Source organism: Pseudophryne corroboree, chromosome 1 (assembly GCF_028390025.1).
Source record: "Pseudophryne corroboree isolate aPseCor3 chromosome 1, aPseCor3.hap2, whole genome shotgun sequence".
Classification (NCBI taxonomy): Eukaryota; Metazoa; Chordata; class Amphibia; order Anura; family Myobatrachidae; genus Pseudophryne; species Pseudophryne corroboree.
Genome location: NC_086444.1, coordinates 119,448,400 through 119,461,909, shown reverse-complemented (window position 1 = coordinate 119,461,909; position 13,510 = coordinate 119,448,400). Strand labels below are relative to the sequence as shown.

The window sequence follows — 13,510 nt, the reverse complement described above, 5'->3', positions numbered from 1 at the left end:
TAGTCAATGATGAAAACCTTGTGGGGAGAAGTGAGTGAGCTGGCCCAGGCTGGCTGCCTTATATTTACAGCCTACATTCACAATACAATGGTCCCTAAAATCTCATTGTTAATTGGACACAGGAATGTCTCTTTGCACTATAACAAAAGGTCATAGGTGGGTTCGTACGGGGGGGATGTGTCTCTCTCCAACTGCTCAGGTGGGAGGCATCCTCTGGATTCCCCCTGCATGTGTAATGAACTGCAAATACAGTAAATGTCCATAAACTACTCATAGACATAACTATACGCAGGAGTGATTAATCTCTACCTAACCAGCACCGGATTGTTTCTAATAAAATACTCTTCAGTTAGGTACTAAACACCACCGCTCAGACCCTGTCTGACCCTTCGTATCATGCAAAGAGGAATTCCTTTGTCCATGAACCAGTTACACTAGACATACTTACAGATATTATTAAAGGGAATATTACCTACAAAACACGCTATGTGGGTTAAATATACTATAAACGAGTCGCCCGCTACAAGCTCATAAACTCTACCGTAAATACGCATATACCGCGCGTACTCGCCGGAGCGAGCGTACACAATTTGCGGACATGTACACGTACGGCAGACTATATGCACGAGCAGCGGGCATGTGCATGGGGTTAATATATGGCAATGTGAAGCATGATATTTTTCGACTTTGACAGGTTATCCACAAGACATAAAAATAAGAAATACAATATTGTCAAAATTCCAATAGAGACCGTGCTTGTTGTTGATCTTGGTTTTATAATTCAGTTCTTGTATTTTTGTGTGTGATCTGTTGATATATTTCTGAGTGGTTTAAAGGCATCAAGCATTTTCAAGGTAAGGTAACCAGTGTCTGGATTGTCTTACACACATTGTAATACAGTATATTGTAATTCAGACTCAAGGGTATGATGGACTCAATAGAAAAGGAGTTCGGGTATCATTGCCCTAAGTGCATGATGGAGTCAATAGAGAGGGGGCTCAAGTATGATTGCCCAGGGTGTTACGGGACACAATTTTTAAAACTCAAGGGGACCGTATTCCAAGAGTAGTGGGGGGTATTCCAAGAATACCAGGGGCAACAGAATACATGATGCAGGGAGGAATTTATGAAGGTCAAGGTACAGACTCCCGGTGTAATTTAACAATAATCACACACCTCAGCAGTCCAGAAGACGTAGTCTATTATACAGGCCTCACTTGGTGAGCATTGGTGATAGATTTTCCACCATCACAAGGAGAAAAAGGCAATGCCACAACACCAGTCATCTGTCCACAGACAGATTTAAGAAACTCTTTGGCTACAAGGGTAGAGGAGTTTATGCAAGGTCGCCTCCTGGAAGGAATATATATGTAATTGGAGACAGCATATAACTTACACAGACACACATACAGCCAGGAACTGCGCCTCTTTTAGTGTAAGAAAACTGCAGTCAAAAAAAAATGACAAACAAGGTTTGGTAATACCAGTCAGTTTTTCATAGGAGATAACTGAATTTGGAGTGTAATACGGTCATAATTGCCACCTGTACATTTTGTTTTGAATTTTTTTCTTGTCTGTTGGTCAATTAATCATGTCTGATTTTAAATGTTTTTAAAATTGTACTGGTATTATTGTTTTGCAAACAAACAGAGTGCCCAGGGTAATAGGATTTTTATCAAAAGAAGAAATGGCAGGGGTCTCTTGAAGAAAAGGTTCAGATCCCTGTGATAATTTGACAATTTTGATAGGAACGCATATTCCAGATCCACACTATGGGGGTAATTCCAAGTTGATCGCAGCAGGAATTTAGTTAGCAATTGGGCAAAACCATGTGCACTGCAGGGGAGGCAGATATAACATGTGCAGAGAGAGTTAGATTTGGGTGGGTTATTTTATTTCTGTGCAGGGTAAATACTGGCTGCTTTATTTTTACACTGCAAATTAGATTGCAGACTGAACTCACCACACCCAAATCTAACTCTTTCTGCACATGTTAAATCTGCCTCCCCTGCAGTGCACATGGTTTTGCCCAATTGCTAACTAAATTCCTGCTGCGATCAACTTGGAATTACCCCCTATATGTTACACCTTATTGATCTCAGTTAGAAGAAGGTTTGTACAGTCAAGTGAAGGAGGCAAAGGTAATACAGCAATTCCAGTCATTTGTCCAGCAATAGTTACAGATAAATAACTTCCCATGGCCACTGTGAGAACAATATCAAGCAAAAACTGCGGTTGGGAGAGGGTTTCACTTAAACATTGTTTGTGTGGGAAATTCTTATAGCCAGAATTTAGGGCTGAAGGGTCCCATAAGGTAATCCTGTTTACAGGAGAGGGAACCTTTTAACAAGCAAGGAATTATACAAGTATTCCACTCTATTACAATACTTTCTACCTTAAGGAAAGTGCTTTGATAGGAGTGGGTAATTCCTTTACTTGAAATGTCTAGGCCAGACAAACCTGTGAGTATTGTTCAACAGTGGGAAGAAAAGAAAAATGAAGGCCTAGGGAAAGGTATAAAGGAGCGGAATTACCTACAGAAGGGACATCTGACTGTGATAAATGGAAACAGTTTGCCTCCAAGAATAAAGTGTATACAGACCAAGTAGCAATGTGGACAAATTTAGCTAGGGAAAGGTGTGTCAAAAAGCAGAAACACATAGAAGAGATGGCTGTAATGACGATTTCACCATCAATTCTACAAAGACACCAGATATACCTATCACCATATGCGGCAGCATTACGTTCAATACCTACAGCACCAGTACCAGTGACTCCAATTGAGATCACAGAACTACAAGGACCAACAGAACCTCCAATCACACTAACTAGACAAGGAACATTGGTGGTCATTCCGAGTTGTTCGCTCTGTATTTTTCTTCACATCGCAGCGATTTTCCGCTAATTGCGCATGCGCAATGTTCGCACTGCGACTGCGCCAAGTAAATTTGCTATGCAGTTAGGTATTTTACTAACGGCATTATGAGGTTTTTTCTTCGTTCTGGTGATCGTAATGTGATTGACAGGAAGTGGGTGTTTCTGGGCGGAAACTTGCCGTTTTATGGGTGTGTGTGAAAAACCGCTGCCGTTTCTGGGAAAAACGCGGGAGTGTCTGAAGAAACGGGGGAGTGTCTGGGCGAACGCTGGGAGTGTTTGTAACGTCAAACTAGGAACGAAACTGACTGAACTGATCGCAGTTGCCGAGTAAGTCTGGAGCTACTCAGAAACTGCTAAGTGTCTATTCGCAATTCTGCTAATCTTTCGTTCGCAATTTTACTATGCTAAGATTCACTCCCAGTAGGCGGCGGCTTAGCGTGTGCAAAGCTGCTAAAAGCAGCTTGCGAGCGAACAACTCGGAATGACCACCATTATGGATAGTGAGCAGTGATGGAGCCAGTTTAAAAAGAACATGCACATTATCTTCAGTGAATGGTAATTGTGTTTTTGAAGATTCTTCAGTATGCTCATTTAGTGAACATCAAATTTCTGCAGCCCAAACACCTTGCGATAATTTGATGCAGTTCACTCCTGTTAAATCTACCAGCAGAATGATGACTGGAATTAAAGACACTTGGAATTCAGGGGTGGATTTATTTACAAGTCCGGATCAAGGTTCCAGTATAAGAGAAAGTCTCCTCGAGAAGAGCACAAATATATCCAGTGCAAGTACGAAGAATAAGAAACCCATCTTATGTACCAGAAAATGTGGCTGCTAATCCAATGCAACCAGCAGTGGGACAAAAGTATATCATAGGTAACCAGCAGCATAAAATGTGGTTTGCCTCTGACATGCATGACATTGTATCAAGCTCCTAACCCAAGAAAGCATCCAGCAGCATTTTGGTCTTACATGAAGAGAGTTCATGCAATTTGGACAACAGCATGGGTGGACTTACACCAAGTATGTACAGCCCTATTGGGAACAGGAGCAGCACATAAAATAGCTACAAGACCAGCACAGGTAGCTGAACATGGTTGAGAAATTGACGCAGCACCACTAGAAATGGTGAGAAAGACATCTGAGAGTGGTCAGTATTACATGGCAAGATTACAGAGGTGACGCCATGAGCAGAAGATGAGCGCACCAGCAGCTCCAGAGTTAAAATGACAAAGAACCCAGAAATTGAAAGACTAAACAAGTTCACTGAGGATTATTGTATATGTAGCACAAGAAGGTAAAAAATGGAAACAGGCAAATAGTGAGGATCAAGACAGAAAAAGTACCAGACCGGATGTCAAGAATCTGAACTTAAGTCTGAAAGAAATGAAGACAAATGAACGATGCTTCTTCTGCAAGACCAAAGGACATATGAAGAAAAATAGTTTAAAGTATCAGGATTGGCTGTCTAAACAGCCACAAGCACAACAGTCAACATGAAGTGCAGGCTTCTCCAGGTACCTCCCAGTGAACATAACGTCTCCAGAAGAAACAGAAGTTATGGTTACAGTCACCTTGCCCACTGGAAAAGAAGGTTTGTGTCTAATCGATACTGGAGTCAGCCAAAGCATATTACAGCAGAGGGAGGTACCACAAGAACGAATAACATCAGAAACACTTGAAGGGACAGGAGATGCAAGAACTACAGTCCTGTTGAAAGAAAGCAAACCAGTTATTTTGCAAGTTAAAGATACAAATACACCAATACCAGTCCAGTTCTTGACCTCAAGTACATACCCAGTGAATTTGCTGGGACACAATGTACTGAAGCTTATCCAAGCGAGAATACAGTATACCCCAGCAGAAGTTGAATTTTTCCAGCAACTTACCAAAGGAGGTACAGAACCAATTGGAAGCAGCCATCTACCTCATAACTATGAAGAACACTGAGGATAAGGATACAAAAGACCTGAATGGATGAAAGAAGTCCCAGCGAAAATATGGTCTAAGGGAAAGCATGATGTGGGTAATCTTCAAGTGGATCCAGTAAGATTACACCAACACCTGGTGTGCAACCAGTCTCTATAAAACAATGCTCACTAACAGAAGCTCAGTCAAAAGCCATTACAGAGCAAATCCAGAAATACAGCAATATTGAAGTTATTAAAGAATGCAGATCACCATTCAACACTCCACTATTTTCAGTGAACAAGAAGCAATATGTTACAGAAGTTCAGTACTGGCTCGTTCATGCAGTACCAGTAAACAATACTGTTGAGCCAAACTGCCACAAGGGGGCGCAACCAGCCCATCAGAATTCTCTGAAGCAATGGCACTAGTCCTACAAAAATGGAAAAAAAAAATGGAACTACTCAGCTTATCCAATATGTGAATGCCCTCATGCTAATAACAGAAACAGAAAATAGAGTAATGGCAATTCTAAATGGTAAAAGATATCCAGAACTTATAGTGACACTGCAGAGAATGTATACCCTCAGCCTCAATACTAATGCAACCTCTATACGAGTAAACAAAGAAAGAAGCATCGGCAGAGAACAGGGAAACCATTGAAGAAGCAGTACAGCAGCTGAAACAACCTATAATAACAGCCCCAGCATTGGCATTTCCTGATTACAGAAAACCTTTTAACCTGTTTTGCCATGAAAATAAAGGGCAGGCATTGAAAATGCTCACTCAGAAACCTGGAACCCAGCAAAGACCAGTGGCATATTACTCAGCACAGCTGGATCCAATTATCAAAGAAGCGCCATCTTTTGTCAGAACAAGTAACAGCAGCGATATTTAAGAAAAAAGTGAAGAACATTGGGGCAGATGTATTAACCTAGAGAAGGCATAAGGAAGTGATAAACCAGTGATAAGTGCAAGGTAATAATGCACCAGCCAATCAGCTCCAATATGTAAATTAACAGTTAGGAGCTGATTGGCTGGTGCGTTATCACTTTCCACTGGTTTATCACTTCCTTATGCTGTCTCCAGGCTTAATACATTTGCCCCATTGTGCTTAACCTTCAACTGTATATTTAAAGTGCTTCATGCAGTAACAAATATACTGGATCAAGCAAGAACCAAGTACCTGTAAGCAGCAAGACTGACCAAATGCTAAGTGGCATTACTGAGTGCATCTCATGCCACCATTGTAAGATGGACAGTCCTGAATCCAGCAACACTTCTGCCTGTTGATGATTCAAAAAGAGGTGAGAACAGACAATAATAAAGGCATCAATGATGAAGGTGAATCATCAGGACAAGCGGGAGCAGATGGAGAACCAGAAGTAATGGAGCACAAGACTTCAAAGACATTGTCGAATGTGTTTGAGGATCCCCTCCTGAACCCTGATGTTACCTTTTTTGCTGATGAATCACGATATTATGAAGAAGGAACCTAAAACAGGGTATGCAGTAACAACAGCATTTGAAGTTCTGGAATCAGGACCCTTATCGCCAAGCATGTCTGCACAAGAAGCAGAGCTTGTTGCTTTAACAAAAGCATGCATACAAGCAGAAGACTTGTGAGCTAACATCTATACAGACTCACACTACTTGTGAGGCAAGGCTCAAAATGATGGCCCTCCTGTATATGGAAGAGCAGAGATTTTCTGGGGTCAAATGGACAGCCAATAAACCATGCTCAACTAATTATGGAGTTATTCAGAGCTTTAGAATAACCAAAAGTAGGCATCATAAAGGTACAAGCTCATACCAGAAATAACACTACAGAAACAAAAGAAAATGCCTTTAGCAGATGAAGAAGCAACAAAAGGCAGCATTAAGATCAAGGAGACCAGAAGAAGAAATACGTATTAAGATCAAGACAACCAGAAGAAGAAATTACAGTTTACAAAGCACACAACAAAAAAGAAATACCAGCGTTTGCAGATCTGATCATTTTTCAGAAACAAGCAAGGAAGGATGGAAAGGAAAAATGGACTAAAAAAACTGGGAGCACAAGAAACAGAAGCTGGACTTTAAAGAAATAAAGACAATAAATACTGTCTACCTACAGCACTTTTTCCAGTTATGCTCCAGATAGCCCATGGTCAAGTACATCATTCCAAGGAAACCATGACAAAAAGTATGCCAGAACTAGATTACACCAGGATTCAACTCAGCAGCAACAATGTATACAGCAGCTTGTTGGATTTGTGGGATACATAATCCAGGCCAAAGTGAAGACACCACCAGGAAGCATACCAAAGGCTATATATCCGTTTCAGATACTGCAAATTAATTATATCCAGCTGCCAAAAAATGGATACTACAAATATGTATTGGTAGCCACAGACATTTTTAGGTATTGGCCAGTGGCAAAAGCTACAGCAAAATCAAAAGCTAGAAAATTAATGTCAGAAGTTATTTGTAGCTTTGAAATACCAGAAGTTATAATATCAGATAGAGGTACTCAATTCATTGAAGAAATAATGTGGCACTAATGCAGGATTTAGGAATAGAACAGGTATTCCACGTGCTGTATCGTCCACAGGCTAGTGGGCACGTCACAGAAACCAAAGAGTGTGCCAAAGTGTTTACTTATAGTACTGTTAAATAGTAGAACCACTCCAGTAAATAAACACGAATTGACACCATATATTTTTTGGCTCAGTACCAAGGGCAGGATGTTATTACCCACAACAGTTGCAACATGAACATGGGGATTTCACAAGTTATATCACAACAAATTTGTGAAACTCTAACTAATATAAATTGTCAAGTGTTATCTCCCATTCCAGATCCAGAAGGATCAGCAGCTTATAACTTGCAAACAGGCAATTGGATATATCTGAAAAGACATGCAGACAAAGGCTCTTGAATCCAGATTTGAAGGTTTATGAAGCTGTAAGAAGACGACACCTGGAGACACGCATCCCACTGCAAGATCTTCACCCAAGAGGAGTTAGGTTTTAAAAACTAATACCATGTTTAACCTGTGGGGATGCATAATAGGAATGTCAGTGATTGTGACACTAATGGTCTTCTCCATAATTTTACACTCATTTTGAGAGTGTCAGGAGTTATATTGGAAAATGTAATATTTGGTACAGCAGGGACAACTTTCCATGCAGGCCCACAGAATGCTTTTAAGCTTCCTTACTACTAAGGATGGAAAAATGTGTGTGATGGTGGCAGAAGCATGTTGTAATTATTTAAATCAGACATAATTAATTAAAGAAGCCATTGAGGTACAGGAATAGGTGACTGGATCTCAGGGATCCTATATTTGATTGCAAGAGGTTATATACATTGTGGTTAAGGGTGTTATATGGATAATTCGAAAGATACTTACACTTGATTACTGTAAATCCTAAGGTGAAACTACCCGAGAACCTGATGTTTGCTGAAACCTATGCAAAAGTCAGACGGCAATCCAATCACTACCAAAGTACCAACTTCAAAAGAACTGTAGAGTCTGTGGAGAAATCTTTTCAGATACAGATGCGAACACTTGTGACTAATGCAAAGACATCATCATTTCCTAAACGTTGCTGAGTCCAGAGGCTTAACATGGGACAACTAGAGAAAAGGATCATGTGCTTGTCAAAGATGGGGGATGGACCATTTTCCCACAAGAAGACCAGAGAGAGAGAGAGAGAGAGAGAGAGAGAGAGAGAGAGAGAGAGAGAGAGAGAGAGAGAGAGAGAGAGAGAGAGAGAGAGAGAGAGAGAGAGAGAGAGAGAGAGAGAGAGAGTGTGTGTGTGTGTGTGTGTGTGTGTGTGTGTGTGTGTGTGTGTTCCTATGCATGGATTTCTGCAGCAGGAATGCATGTGTATAAGTTACCGGTCATGATAAAAACAAGCCTATGGTCCTGTTAGGTAAGAAATAAGTCAAGTTATGAATCAAGAGAAGGGAATGATGGGGCTAAAATAAGTTCATCATAAAGACTCCATTTTGTATAAGGTTTTGTCTTTCTGATTCATAAGCAGATTTCAATTAACAGTTAGAAATATATTTGTAGCAAGCAATATGTTTATTATGTGATAAGTCAGTAGCTTGTTAAAAATATATTCTTACAGGGCAGGAACTCCCTACATGTATATGGTAGCTCGTTAGGCTAATAAGCCTAAAGAATTCACACCTGCAGATTAAATGAGTTGCTAGTTAGTATTTCCGGCAAGATTCCCAGATATTGGCAAGATGCCCAGAAAAGGACCTTCAAGCGTTTTGAAGGAATTAGAACAATTATAAATATAAAATCATCTTTATAATAATTGTAAGCTTCGTATTTAATAGCTAAAAGCACGTATAATGCTATATAATACATTTCAACCCAATAAGCAGTTATGTGATTCTATGTTTCATAATTTGGTATTGATTAGAATGTTCACTGCTATAATCAATGAACATAGCCAGCTAGTATATGTAATTTCCTTAAAAGAATTACATAGATATTTTGTGAGAAACTTAAGAGAAATGATTTCTCCAGCTGCAGTTCCAAGGACATTTAGTTAACTGCCAGGCTAAGATAAACCTTTAATTGCATGATGAGAACATTAAAGGAGTATGTTTTGGAATGTCCAGGTAACAATGAAAAGAAGGTTTTCAAAATGAATGCCCAGATGGCGATAAGAAGAAGGCCATATTAATGAGCAAGAAGTGATAAGAATATGTTCAGGAATGCTATAATTGGTTTCATTAAATAATTGTTTATCTTTGCACACGGTGTACTTTGATTGGCTAATACACTGCCATACCTTTATTCATTTGTGTATAAATAAAGCTCCTAGAGCAACGAGGCAGGAGATATGTCAAGCTCAGCAGGTAATTTCTGATCTGTGTGTTGTCTCATTATTTTTGGTCTCCAGTCGGCTGCTAAGTAAAGATCCACTGACTGATGTTCGAAGGTATTTCATGTTCAGACCAAGAGGTGGTCCTTGAACCCTAACAGTAGACAGCAGGGGAGGGGAGTTCATTGCTGGCAATACAGAAGGTAACGGGGCCCATCACTGGGAATAAAGATTGGGAGCACATAGCACTGCATTTCCTACCTCTATATGCATGCAAAGAATACAGGGGAGGAGCCCATTGCTAGTAATAGAGTGGGAGCTAATTAATATCAATAAAGGGGGTGGAGGAGGCTCATTAATGGCAAAATGGTGGAGGGAGATTATTAGTTGCAATCAGCGGCATCACTTACCTCTGTGACACCCGGTGCGGCGCCATGAGAAAGGGCTTAGCAAGAAATGGGCAGGGCTTCACATGCCGACCCCTTTTCCTCACTTGGGGGGTTCGGGAGATGCAGGGCTGGCCCTGGGGAGTACTGTGGCTGCAGTGCCAGTTCCTGTCACTGTGCAGAGCTGCACATATTATTACAGTGCAGCACCTGACTTCTGTCACTGAGCAGGAGTCGGCATTTTGGTGCGATGCCACTGGTTACAATATAGAGGGGTTTCAGCCCACTAATGGCAATATATTGGCAAATAGATTACTGGCAATAGAGGGATAGGGCATTATTAGCAGGGCTGCCAATAGAAATTGTGGGGCCCGAAACTGATAAAATAGGCAGGGCCCCCATTTGGGAGGGACTATGGAGAATGTGGGTGGAGCTACATCAGGGGTGGGGCATCAATTGATGCGTAAGTCGGTTAAAATTTTTTTTTAGCAAAGTTTGGCCTGTGGGGTTGGATGTTATTATACTGTAACATGTCAAACTATCAGATAATATATGAAACTATGTAGGGAAAGCCATACCGATTCTACATGCACACACAACATATATACATATCATTATTACGAAAGAAAAGCCAGATCCACAGATAAAATGCATTGCAATAGTGGTGGGCCCCTGTGTAAAATTATTTCATCCTCCACAATGAGAGGCAGTGGGTGACAAAGAGAAAGAGGATGATGGTCAGAGGGTGACAAGGAGAGGCAGAGGGTGATGAGCAGGGAGTGACAGAAGCAGAGAGTGACAGAGGCAGAGGGGACAGGGAGAGGCACTGGATGACAGGGAGGGGCAGAGGGTGGCGGGCAGTGAGTGACAGGGATAGGCAGACGATGCTGAGCAGAGGGTCACTACCACCTTTGTAGCTATTTTATCTTACATTTACTTAATGTATTACCATTCCACTATGTCCCTCTCAGCTGATAGCCAGAAACACAATCCTGCTCACTGCACAACCGTGTGCCCTGTCTGTAGCATAGCACTTACTTACACACACACACACCATCTGCACACAAACACAACAAACACATCTACACATGCATACCATCTACACACATTATTTTTCTACCTTTATTTTCTCGCTCTCCAGATATTGACAACCCTCTCCGGGTCCCACATCCAGAACACAGAGAAGGAATAAACCAATCAGTTGCAGAGGACCCAGCTTACTCTGCAGGTGCCTTAGTACAAGCACGGGAAAAAATTCAGACCCAGCACAGATAAAGTGGTGACAGCGGGGACATTTCAAATACAGCGCCGGCTGTGAACTAAGTGGAATTCGCAGACCGGTAGATAATCAAGAACGGTTGCTCCTGATTGGCTGCTGGTCCATGAGCTCCAACTGGCTCATGGCCGGCGCTTGATTTGAAATGCTGGGAGGCCCGGAGCTGTCTCTCCAAGACAAGTCAGTGGCTGGTGCTAATTCACACAGCTGCCACCCAGGCCTTCTTCTCTGTTGGGGTTTAGGAGTGCAGACCCCACAGTACCCCCTTGATGGCAGGCCTGGTTATTAGCAATAAAGAGGAAAAAACTAAATAATGGTAATGGGGGGGTCATTAATGGTAACAGAGGGAGAACTCATTATAAGCAAAACAGGCAGGGGCTTATTAATGGCAATATTGTGGGAAGGGATTGCTGGGAATACCAAGTAGAGGGGGCAAACTACTGGCAATAAAGAAAGGGGAGCCCCACCACTAGCAATTCAGAGTAGAGATTATAAATGGCAAAACAGGGGAAGTGGAAGCCCATTAACAGCATAACAGGGGCGGCACTACTGGCAATACAGAGGACGAGGGCGCAACATTAATATGAATAGAGGGGTGTGGGGAAGCTAATTAATGGAACACATAGGGGGGAAAGCTCATTACTTGCAATACAGAGGTTGCATTAATGGCAATACAGGCAGAGGGAGGACATTAATGACACACCTTGTCCACGTGTGCCATCTGGAGCCACCAGGTTAGAGACAGACTAACTTTTAATAAAAATAAGGTCATGCAGAAGATGGCATGGAATTTACATTATTGGTAATAGAGCAGCACTTTAAGTATAGAATGGAGTAGGGAAGTACAGTAATGGTAATACAGAGAAAGGGGGAAAAACACATTAACCATGGGTTAAGGGATATGGGCACATAGATGTACATTTACTTTTATGTAAAAATAATGGTTATTTTTAATTGCAAAGCTATTTGAAGATTGAATATATATTTATTACTAAATTGGTCAATATAATTAATATTTAAAATCTATTTACAGACAATGCTTTTATAATTTCTGTGCATTTAAATGGGACACATCACAAGTATTCAGGGAGGATTGGGACAGGATCATTAGGGAGTGTTCTTTTTCTCTTATGGGTCTGATAACAGAAGAACGCAAAAGGGAATTAGTCAAATTGGATGAAGAGATCATCGTATATAGAGATCTTACAACCCCCTTTAAAGACATGAATGAGTATAAAGAGTTGGAGGGCAGGATAGAACGTACCATTAAGAAGAATGAAAAATCACTCATAGATAGAAAGGTTAGGAAGTTTATTAGAGATAAGAAGGAAACGGTCAAATGTGACCAAAGGGATGACCTCCTCAATGATTCAAGATCAGACGAAGATGAGCCCATCTCCCCATTAAATCAGGCCATAAGACAACCGGCCACTCCAAAGAGGGGGACTGTGCACTGGGAGACATCGGATCCAGAATGGAGTACAGTAAGGAGCCGCAGGGCGAAGCATAGGCCATCAATGGATAGATACCCTGAACTAAGGGAACACCCCGTAAGGAATCATCTGCATAGGTATCCAACTAGGACCAGTATGAGACCAGGCGAGAGGAATGAATGACCTTATCGGAGGGAGAGAATAACTTGGAGGAATGATACATCGGATAGATATAGGACACTGAATTATGATGCCGATTTACCAGGAATAGATTTGCACCCCTGGAAAATTATAGAGATAGGTCCCCTTTTTTAGGGACAGGCAATAGGAGGTTCCCACGCAGGGATTGAAATCCAATAGGAAAACCAAGAGGGGCAAAAGGGGAGGGATTATAACAAAGAAAGAAAAAAGTAAGGAGGGAAGGAAGGTCCTAAGAAGTAGACGGGAAATCCTCAATGTGGCCAAGAGTAATGAGGAAATGGTGGTGTTGCCAGAGAAATGAACAGAGACTGTGAAGATTTTCAACATAAGTACACGTGTTGACAGACGCAGAGACTAGAGTGCTTGGGAAGGGACTAAAAATAGGATTTTGGTACTTACCAGGTAAATCCTTTTCTTTGAATCCATAGGGGGCACTGGAGTACTCTTGGGATATGGACGGCTTCCACCGGAAGAAGGCACTGAATAAATTAATTTTTGAGACTACTCCTCCCCTCCATATCCTCGAGCACTTCAGTGTTTTTTTACTGAGCCGAACAGGATCGATAGAGAGATTGACCAAAGGAGAATTACATATA

General features: G+C 41.4%; 2 long non-coding RNA genes across 5 annotated transcripts in view; one reads left to right on the top strand and one right to left on the bottom strand.

Moving 5' to 3' along the window:
- LOC135056833 (uncharacterized) overlaps nt 1-9,661 on the top strand; it is a 29,854-nt gene extending 20,193 nt beyond the window's left edge. For both annotated transcript variants that reach the window (XR_010244086.1, XR_010244085.1), the window contains exons 2-3: nt 7,627-7,789; nt 8,204-9,661. This is a non-coding gene — a long non-coding RNA (uncharacterized LOC135056833). The remainder of the gene's footprint in view (nt 1-7,626; nt 7,790-8,203) is intronic.
- The window catches only part of LOC135056824 (uncharacterized), a 117,050-nt gene that overhangs the window by 95,309 nt on the left and 8,231 nt on the right, over nt 1-13,510 (bottom strand). The window lies entirely within an intron of this gene.